This window comes from Hemiscyllium ocellatum, chromosome 19, assembly GCF_020745735.1.
Source record: "Hemiscyllium ocellatum isolate sHemOce1 chromosome 19, sHemOce1.pat.X.cur, whole genome shotgun sequence".
NCBI lineage: Eukaryota > Metazoa > Chordata > Chondrichthyes > Orectolobiformes > Hemiscylliidae > Hemiscyllium > Hemiscyllium ocellatum.
In genome coordinates, this window is record NC_083419.1 from 66,212,480 (window position 1) to 66,224,144 (window position 11,665).

Genomic DNA, 11,665 nt, shown 5'->3' on the forward strand with positions numbered 1-11,665 from the left:
CCCTTCCCCACCACCACGCAACCAACTTGCGATCTTGAGGTTCCCACTCCTAAGCGCAGTCTCTCTGCTCCAGTCTCCTGCACCATGTTACAGTATTTCCCCTAACCTCCAATACAGGCCACTCTTGGTCCACCCACCAGATCCCATGGGATCTTCCCTTTCCTGGTTTAGGCCTCTCCGCCCTTCCTATGAATGTTTTCCAAGCAACCTGATCAGGGATGTTATTACTCACCTATGGACCTTGAACCCAGGCCTCCTGGCCCTGATATGGGGACATTACCACTGTACCACAAGAGCCCATCTTCTCTCTTCTTATGCAACAAACTCTGTTTTAACAACCAGTCATGGCAGAGACTCTTACAATCTAATCACCTTTACAGAAAGACATTGATTATCTTTTTTAAATGCTGAAAATGTGTTGCTGGAAAAGCGCAGCAGGTCAGGCAGCATCCAAGGAGCAGGAGAATCGACGTTCCGGGCATGAGCCCTTCTTCCTTGTTTTGTGTTTTCTTCAGTTTGTAACAAACTTACCTGTGCAAACAATCTATCACTATTTTTCTTATAACTGTGAAACTTTGGGTCTTTTAGGTATTTGACCTGGTTGTTATTTTGCTATCATTTACATCAGGCTGTGTTTACAAAGGGTGAACTCCCAAAGATAACATGCCATTTAGGATATTGACTAGACAGCCCAGCCATTATAGCTATTGATTATTCCCTTTCACCAATTACACATTAATGTTAGACACTGAACAAAGAAAAATTACTTTGGCCATCTCCTTCCTTTCTTGTGCAATCATCTATAGTGTGACAATTAAATCAAGGAATGATTTGTTGTTTACATGTCTGTGCATATCTTGCACTTGAGAAAATACAGCCAGAGAGGCAGACAGACCTAATTACATTATCTATCAGAAACCGAGGGATTCCAGGCTAATGTATGAATAACCACAGTCTGCAAAAACAAAGTTTAAAACAGTAACTGTGTTTATGATTTGTTAAGAGCAGAGTCCTCCTAGTGCAAAAGTACTGTAATCCCAGGGAACCATAGGGCAGCTCCCTTGTAAGAGAGAGACAATTAGTGGTGTCTTAACCTGAGGGGCACGGCTCCTCAGGTGAGGGAAGAGGTTACAAAGGACAATCCTTCTTGGCAGCCTCAGTCAGCATGGGAATTGAACCCAGGCTGTTGGCATCACTCTGCAGTGTAAATTAACCACCCAGCCAACCAAGCTAATTTCCCCAATATCTGTGCAAATGTTTCCTGAATGTTAAACCAACTTGTTGGTTCACTATTTGTTATCTATTCGGCATTAGGCAATTGACAATTTATTCAGTCACTACACAGAGGAACCTTGATTATCTGAATATCAATGATCCAAATTTCGGATTCTCTGAAGAAGATCTCAAGGTCCCAAAAGAAACATTACATCAAAGCGGTGTTTCAACACTGTTCGCCTCTTTTGTTTACATTGATTAAAAGTGAATTCAGCTGACGGAAATGCTGCCAAGAACAGTCCTGGACATTGATGGGAGTCCAGGCACCGCCCTCTCTCTCTCCACACCTTCCCTGAGTTCTACACAAGGGCGTACCCGAAACCCCCCTTCCCCAGATAATCTCTCCAACACTGTCAAAGGTGGAACCTATCAAAAAGTTGCAGTTAAAAGTTGTGTGTATACATATGTGCGTGTGTGTGTGTGTGTGTGTGGGCGGGGTGGAGCTGTGTCATGGACAGGGGTCGGACGGTGGGTGGTGTTGGACAGAGTTGGGGGCAGGTTGGGGCCGCAGACAAGTGGGTGGTGTTGAATGGGTTTGGGGGTGAACAGGGGTGGGGGGACACAAGGGCTCGTGCGCGGTGAGCTCCTGCCTCGTCTCCAGATGGGGAGCGGACCTAAGAGAAAACTCCGAGCCCAAGAGGAGAGGCAATGAATCAATTAACCGAATAATCAATTATCCGAACAAAATAGTGCCCGCCCATCTCATTCAGATAATCGAGGTTCCTTTGTAGTTAAAATATAATGAAAGAAAGCAGAATTTTGATAACTTAATTCCATTAGAAAACTTAACGGAATAATAGATTATTATACTCCTTGTCAGTAACTATTCCAATATAGTAACATCCTGTAAACACACCCTTTGCAAAAAGTAAATTCAGAAAACAGATTATCTTACATGCAGTTCTCCAATCCAGGAGGAATGAACATCAAAAGACAATTCTGGAAGAGATTTACTGTCTTCCAAACCTGTTGAGACCCCAGCAACAACTGCTGAAAGTGTACTAAAATCCTATCTGTGACAGCTTGACCACACCCATGCAGGTTGCTTCTGTTGTGACAACTTTTTTAAAAATTCCCAAGGCCTCACCAGTAGTTTATTGTCTCATAGATTTCTCAGTACCTGTCCCCCAATCTCTCTTTAAATGAAAACAATACAGCATTGTCTCAATGTGAACCATGACCTTTGGCTCCTTACATTCCCCAAAAGAAAACTCCTGCACCTGCTCATTGATATTCTGAAGCCAGGCACCATGGAGATGACATCTCAGTGTGCAGTAATAGAGTCGTACAGTATGGAAACAGACTCTTCGGTTCAACCAGTCCATGTCCACCATAATCCCAAACAAAAATAGCCGCACCTGCCTGTGTTTGGCCCACATCCCTCCTAACCTCTCTTATTCATGAACCTATCCAAATGTCTTGTAAACGTTGTATTTTTACCCGCTTCCATCACTCTCTCTGGCAGTTCATTCCACACACAAACCATTCTCTATGTAAAAATGTTGCCCCTCATGCCCTTTTCAAATCTTTCTCATTTCACCTTAAAAGAATGCTCCCAAATCTTGAAACCTCCTACCCTGAGGAAAAAGACTCATCTCATTCATCTGATCTTTGCCATTTATGATTTTATAAAATGCTATAAGGTCACCCCTCAACCTTCTACACTCTAGTGAGAAAAGCTCTAGCTTTTCCAAGCTATTTTTATGTCTCAAACTCTCCATTCCCAGCTACCTCCTGGTTAACCTTTTCTGAACCCTCTGCAATATAATAATATCTTTCCTCTAACAAGGTGACCAGATCTGGAAACAACAAACATAGACAGGGACCGCCATTGTGTTAAGATTTAGACGGAGAGGAATTTGTTAAGTGCACACAAGACAATTTTCTGATTCAGTATGTGGCTGTACCTACTAGAGAAGGTGCAAAACTCGACTTATTCTTGGGAAATAAGGCAGGGCAGGCGACTGAGGTGTCAGTGGGGGAGTACTTTGGGGCCAGCAACCGTAATTCTATCAGATTGAAATTAATGATGGAAAAGGATAGACCAGATCTAAAAGTTAAAGTTCTAAATTGGAGAAAGGCCAATTTTGACGGTATTAGGCAAGAACTTTTGAAAGCTGATTGTGGACAGATGTTCGCTGGTAAAGGGACGGCTGGAAAATGGGAAGCCTTCAGAAATGGGATAACGAGAATCCAGAGAAAGTATATTCCTGTTAGGGTGGAAGAAAAGGCTGATAGGTATAGGGAATGCTGGATGACTAAAGAAATTGAGGGTTTGGTTAAGAGAAAGAAGGAAGCATATGTAAAGTATAGACAGGATAGATCGAGTGAATCGAGTGAGAGTACAGAGGAAGTAGGAGTATACTTAAAAGGGAAATCAGGTGGGCAAAAGGGGGACATGAGATAGCTTTGGCAAATAGAATTAAGGAGAATCCAAAGAGTTTTTACAAATACATTAAGCACGAAAGGATAACAGGGAAAGAATAGGACCCCTCGAAGATCAGCAAGGCGACCTTTGTGTGGAGCCACAGAAAATGGGGGAGGTAATAAACTAGTATTTTGCATCAGTATTTATTGTGGAAAAGGATATGGAAGATATAGACTGTAGAGAAATAGATGGTGACATCTTGCAGAATGTCCATATGACAGAGGAGGAAGTGCTGGATGTCTTGAAGTGCATAAGGGTGGATAAATCCCCAGGACCTGATCAGGTGTACCGGAGAACTCTGTGGGAAGTGAGGGAAGTGATTGCTGGGCCTCTTGCTGAGATATTTGCATCATCGATAGTCACAGGTGAGGTCAAAGAAGGCTGGAGGTTGGCTAATATGGTTCCACTCTTTAAGAAGGGTGGTAAGAACAAACCAGGGAACTATAGACCAGTGAGCCTGACATCGGTGGTTAGCAAGTTGTTGGAGGGAATCCTGAGGGACAGGATGTATATGTATTTGGAAGGGCAAGGACTGATTAGGGATAGTCAACATGGCTTTGTGCGTGGGAAATCATGTGTCATAAATTTGATTGAGTTTTTTGAGGAAGTAACAAATAGAATTGATGAGGGCAGGGCGGTAGATGCAATCTATATGGACTTCAGTAAGGCATTTGACAAGTTTCCCCATGGGACACTAATTAACAAAGTTGATCTCACGGAATACAGGGAGAACTAGCCATTTGGATACAGAACTAGCTCAAAGGTAGAAGACAGAGGGTGGTGGTGGAGGGTTGTTTTTCAGACTGAAGACCTGTAACCAGTGGAGTGCCACAAGGATTGGTGTCGGGTCCTCTACTTTTTGTCATTTACATAAATGATTTGGATGCGAGCATAAGAGGTACAGTTAGTAAGTTTGCGGGTGACACCAAAATTGGAGGTGTAGTGGACAAGCGAAGAGGGTTACCTCAGATTCCTTGGATGCTGCCTAACCTGCTGTGCTTTAACCAGCAACACATTTTCAACTACCTCAGATTATGACAGGAACTTGATCAGATGGGCCAATGGGCTGAGAAGTGGCAGGTGGAGTTTAATTCAGATAAATGCGAGGTGCTGCAGTTTGGGAAAGCAAATCTTAGCAGGACTTATACACTTAATGGCAAGGTCCTAGGGAGTGTTGCTGAACAAAGAGACTTTGGAGTGCAGGTTCATTGCTCCTTGAAAGTGGAGTCAAAGGTAGATAGGATAGTTAAGAAGGCGTTTGGTATGCTTTCCTTTATTGGTCAGAGTACTGAGCACGGGAGCTGGGAGGTCATGTTGCAGCTGTACAGGATATTGGTTAGGTCACTGTTGGAATATTGCATGCATTTCTGGTCTCCTTCCTATCAGAAAGATGTTGTGAAACTTGAAAGGGTTCAGAAAAGATTTACAAGGATGTTGCCAAGGTTGGAGGATCTGAGCTACAGAGAGAGGCTGAACAGGCTGGGGCTGTTTTACCTGGAGCGTTGGCGGTTGAGGAGTGACTTTATAGAGGTTCACAAAATTATGAGGGGCATGGATAGGGTAAATAGGCAAAGTTCTTTCCCTGGGATGGGGGAGTTCAGAACTAGAGGGCATAGGTTTAGGGTGAGAGGGGAAAGATATAAAAAACATCTACAGGGCAATGTTTTCACACAGAGGGTGGTACGTATATGGAATGAGCTGCCAGAGGATGTGGTGGAGGCTGGTACAATTGCAACATTTAAGAGGCATTTGGATGGGTATATGAATAGGGTTTGGAGGGATATGGGCCGGGTTCTGGTAGGTGGGATTAGATTGAGTTGGGATATCTGGTCAGCATGGCCAGGTTGGACTGAAGGTTCTGTTTCCATGCTGTACATCTCTATGACTTTATGACTCTTAGATGCCTCAACAATATCCTGTGCAGCTTCAACATAATATCCCAACTCAGTCAATGGTCTGAGCAATGAAGTCAAGCATGGTAAATAACTCCTTAACTACCCTGTCTACCTAAGACGCAAATTTCAAAGAGCTATGTATCTGGACCCCTAGGTCTTTCTGTCCTACAACTCTACCCAGAGACCTACCATTAATTGTATAAGCCCTGTTGTTGTTTGTTTTGCCAAATTGCAATAACTCACAGCTATTCAAGTTAAACTCCATCTATCACTCCTCAGCCCATTGACCGAATTGTTGAAAATCTTTTTGTAGTCTTACATAACCCTCTTCATTGTCCACTGTACCTGCCATTTTGGTGTCAACTTCAAACTCAATAAGCATGCCTCCTATATTCCCATCCAAATCATTTCTAGAAATGACAGACAATAGTGGTCCAATATCTACAGTTGCAGAAATACCTGTCTGTTCCCTGAACTATATAACGTTCTATCACTATTGCCCTTCTACATTTTTTCCCCATGTCCTTCAACTCCACACATGCACAGCTAAGCCACTTGTGGTGTCATTGACTTGACTTTTGCTGCTTTGCTCTGCATATTGTGTGCAACTGTGGTCTCCCTCCTATCAGAAAGATATTGTGAAACTTGAAATGGTTCAGAAAAGATTTATAAGGGTGTTGCCAGGTTTGGAGGATTTGAGTAATAGAGAGAGATTGACTAGGCCGGGGCTGTTTTCCCTGGAGCATCAGAGGCTGAGGGATGACCTTATAGAGGTTTATAATATCATGGATAGGGTAAATAGACAAGGCCTTTTCCCTGGGGTGGGAGAGTCCAGAGAGGGCATAGGTTTAGGGTGGGAGGGGAAAGATATAAAAGGGATTTAAGGGGAACCTTTTTCATTGAGCGTTGTGCATATATGGAATGAGCTGCCAGAGGAAGTGATAGAGGCTGGTTCAATTACAGCATTTAAAATACATCTGCATGGATACATGAATAGGAAGGGTTTAGAGGGATATGGGCTGGCAAAGAGAACTAGATTACATTAGGGTATCTAGTCAGCATGGACAAATTGGACAAAATGGTCTGTTTCCGTGCTGTACGATTTTATGACTTGATGACTACATTACCCTCAATTGTATCAAAAATAGAAAAGCAGTTGCTTAGCAATATAGACTCAGGGAACCCCTGCACTACCTCCCTGGTGATCACCAATTCCATCTCTAGTGCATGCATCTAACCGGTGGTGTGACCACATCCAACATAGTTCTCAGCTTTACAGGAACACCACAGTGACTCCAGAAAGGCCTCAAGTTCTGAACTGGGAAAAAAAATCCATCCAGTTAAGCTGTCCTGCTAAGCCATAAGCCTACCCTCGGACTATTTACGATAAACTGGAGACTAGAAATCAGAAAGTAGAATATATACCTTTGTTTAACAACTAACTCCTTCTCCTATGTCACATAAAACATTAGCTTTTTTTCTATAATCTTGCTTACATTTTCTAAAAGTAAATAATTAATCTAGGTACACTTGTACTCACCAATCAATCAACTTTTAGCTTTGCTGTGATGTTAATTTTTTTATCCCCGAAAATCAGCATGTACCAATCACAAGTAGCTGACAAGTGTGCCTCTTCAATTCCCAGATAAATTACTCACTTTTTAAACTACGTAGTCTTTTTAGTTTTTACTCTGCTAGAATTTGCAGTGGCACAGTGGCTCAGTGCTTAGCACCGCTACCTCACAGTACCAGTGTCCCACATTCGATTCCAGCCTTGGGCAATTATCTGTGTGGATTTTACACATTCTCCCTGCGTCTGTGTGGGTTTGCTCTGGTTTCCTCCCACAGTCCAAAGATGTGCAGGTCACGTATAGTGGCCATGCTAAATTGTCCATAGTGTTAGGTGCATCAGAGGGAAATGGGTCTGGGTAGGTAACTCTTTGGAGGGTCGGTTTGGGCTAAAGGGCCTGTTTCCACACTGTAGGTAATCTAATCAGATAAGTCAGCACTGGAGCTAGGAAATCTGGTTGTAATTAATTACTGAAGAAAATAACTGCAACTAATCGAGGAGGAACTGTCAAAATATTTTAAAATTGTAAACAAACACAGGAATTACTGGGTAAGTTTTTCCAGCAATTTCTGTGTTTTCTTTTCTAATTTCCAGCATCTGCTGTCCTTTAGATATTTTAATTTTAAAATCCTGCTGTTTTAATACTTGAACAATAGTCTGCAATATCAAAAGAAAATCAATGTCTGTTCTTTTGCTTTCCCTGTTGACATAAGCTTGACATTATCATTGTACGATTTGTGTTGAATGATCCATTTGATGAAGTTTCATTATTACCATGGGATACTGGTCAGTTTATAGATTTATTGACAGCTAAGAGCATTCTAAGCTTTCAGAAGTGGGTTTTGGAATTCAAATGCTTGCTATTATAAGGATTAAATGATGTTAAATGTAGTCAATGTGTCAATACATGATAAAGTATTGTGAAATAGTGAATTTGTCAATAGATTTTTAAGGGATTTATTTAATCTCAGCGTGGTTCCTTTCGTGGATACTTTGTGAGTTGACACAATGGCTATCAGGGCAAAGAGTTGCAGATAAGGAACCTGAGTTGGCATAGATGTGGCATCAGAACATAAATAACAATGCGGGCTGAATGGAGAGCACAGGTTGACATGGGGAATCTATGGAGTGAGGGGTAATAGGGCAATGAGAGCCCTTATTGGTTGAGTAGGGACATGTGTGGTACAGGTTTGCATGGATTGGATGCATGGGGTAAGGGCTGAAGGATGCATGGGGTAAGGGCTGAAGGGCTGGTTTTTGCTTTTTACTTCTTTTAAGATGTTCGAAAAAAGTGTAGCAATGCTGAGGCTGGCCTTTTGCTCAGCCCTGCTACACATGCAGCAACCTCCAAACTGGTTCCAGAGCACCCACCATGGTGCCCACTTCCATCCAGCTCCTCCTGAAATAACTCCAGAGCGGCTGGTATCCCATCACTAAGTCACCCTTTATTTACATGTGGACAATCTTTGACACTGATCCAGCTCCCTCAGAGCCAGCTCTCAGAGTGAACAGAACCTCTAAGATGCCTTTTGTTTTAACAAGGTGTACAAATCTTTATTTAATTTCCACCACCAGGAAGAAAAGAAACATCCGAGTGGCCAGTGACAAGCAGTGCCCTTCACATCAAAGGGTAATGCTGTGTGATCAAACAGTGAAGGGAAGGGCAGGGATTAAATCAAAATAGAGTTGGAGGGGGAAATAATACACACCACTCTTTCTTCTAACTAGCTTTTAATCTAGTGTGTTATCCTCCCTCGCATGCAATGTCCCCTAATCTCTCCATTATCCTCCAAGTGCTGTTCTATAAAATGCTTTCTTGGAGTCTAATTACACCATATCCATCACATTTCCCCCTCTCTCTATCAAGCTTGTTATGTACAGTATCCTCTGAAGTCTTCGTTAGTGCCTTCTCATTACTTCCTCTTCATTTAGATGGTTAGTGGTGTCATCCCTCATTAAAGATTCTCCAATTTCTCCAACACAGATGCTAAACTAATTGACCTGCAATTATCCACCTCTCTTTTTGAAAATAGCTATGATATTGGCTATTCTTCAGTCCTCTGAGACATATCCATTTTACCAAGATCATTAAGTAGAATTTGTAGAATCTTCATTACATCTTCCCCATTATCCTCATGATTGTTGAAGGGGTCCCATTAGGTTCCATTTCTTTATTCTCTTTAGCTCAACTAAAGTCTTGAAGTCTTTATTCATTTATTATAACAAATTTCATCTTGCTTATAATCAATTCAGGATTTATATCCTCTATTTTGTGAACACTGACACAGAGCTAAAGCGATGGTGTGTTGGTGCAGTCATAGTAATCACAGGGCTGTAGGTTAGCAGTTATGAGGATGTGTGTTCAAATCTCATAGAATCCCTACAGCCCAGAGCATCCTACCTCATCCCTGTAATCCTGCATTTCCCATGACAAGTCCACCTAGCCTGCACATTTTGGTCTGTGGGAATCAGAGAATCCGTACAGTGTGGAAACAGGCCATTTGGCCCAACAAGTCTACACTGACCCACAGAGGAGTAACCCACCAAGATCCATTCCCCTACCCTATCACTCTACATTTCCCCTGACTAATGCACCTGAACGCTACGGGCAATTTAGCTTGGCCAATTCATCTAACCTGGACTGTGAGAGGAAACCGGAGCACCCAGAGGAAATCCACGCAGACACAGGGAGAACGTGCAAACACCAGTCAGTCGCCTGAGGCTGGAATCAAACTCAAGTCCCTGCCACTGTGAGGCAGCAGTGCTAACCACTGAGCCACCATGCTGCCCCAGGATTATTAGGGTTGGTGGTGAAACTAGAGCTGAATAAAAATTGTTATTCAAAAGCTAATCTAATGATGACCATGTAGAAACCTTGGAGGAAACTCACAAGACATGGGGAGAATGTATAAACTCCACACAAACTGTTGCCCAAGGATGGGATTGAACCTGGGTCCCCAGCAGCAGTGCAAACCACTGAGCCACTATGTCACCCCAGGGTTATTAGGGTTGGTGGTGAAACTAGAGCTGAATAAATATTGGCTATTCTAAAGCTAATTTAATGATGACCATGTATCTACTGTTGATGATTTAAAATCCATCTCCTTCACTCATGAGGGAAGGAAATCTGTCATCCTTACCTGGTCTGGCCTACATGTGACTCCTGCCCCACAGCGATGTGGTCAACTCTTAAACACCATCGCGAGCCATTCACTCCAAAGGTTGTGAACTCTGCACTTGTCAGCAAAACTCACATTCTGTGAAGAAATTTTTTAAAAACTCTGACAGTTTTGTTTCTCTTCATTATCAACTTAAAAGACTCAATTTAAAAATCCACTTCTTACTGGTTTTCTTTTGAGGTTTTTTTTTGGGTTAGGTTTTTTTTACCTTGTACAACTTCCAAACTTCATTTAACTTGTTTTGTCTCTTTGCTGATTCTCATACTTTATCTTCCTTTTAGTCCCCAAAAATTGTCTGTTTTGATTTGAATTTGGTTCTATCCTCCTCATTAATGTGCCAACAAAAACACTTTCCCCTCATATTTCAGATTTTTTTTCTATGCTGTCTTTAACTTTTCTAATCCACCTTTCTCTGTAGCGATGCAACAGATTGATTTATTTGATAAAAACCGAAAGAGCTGAGAAGGCTGGAAACCAGAAACAAAAACAAGAATTGCTGGAAAAGCTCAGCAGGCCTGGCAGGATCTGTGGAGAAAATGCAGAGTTAATGATTCGGTTCCAGGAACCCTTCCTCAGAAATATTCTGAAGAAGGGTCACTGAAGAGGAAACGCTAACTCTGATTTGTTTGATGTGGTTTTTTTAAATTAACTGCACTGTAATGGCAAAACTCTTTCCTTTTTAATTTTTGATTCAATCTCCCTCGTTATTTAAGCTAACAGAATCTGTCAATGGTATATTTTGAGCTGTTTACCTTCTTTTATTGAGAGAGCAGCAGGTGTTACAGGAAATGAAAATTGGTGGAATAACTATTACAGTTAGTTGGCAGTAACAGGGAGTTGGAGTGGCTGGCATTGAGTGAGAGAAGGAGCTGCAGGCAATGGTGGCAGGAGTAGAACATGAGCCTTAGTGAGAGGTGAGTGCAGCAGTCAATTAGAGTGTCAGGTATCAGAGATAGAAGAGTGTGGCATTTACCTTGGAAGAGTGGAGAAGGTCATTGATCTTCTGACAACGCTGGGCATTCTTCCACAAGGCTGAGACTGCACTTATTCAGGTGGACAACCCCAGACCAAGCTGGCATGGCCCGGTGCCATGGCTTGCATTGCTCTCTTGGAGTCGGAGATTGGTCTCCCTGACTTTGAGGCTATGCCCCTAGTTCTAGTTCCACCTGTCAATGGAAGAAACCTCCCTGATTCTATCTTACCTATTCCCTTCATAATTTTAGATGTTTCTATAAGATCCACCCCCAATCCTCGAAATTTCATTGAGTCCAACAGCCGCAAAGTTGGCCACTGACTTGACCCAGTCTGCCACGTCCAG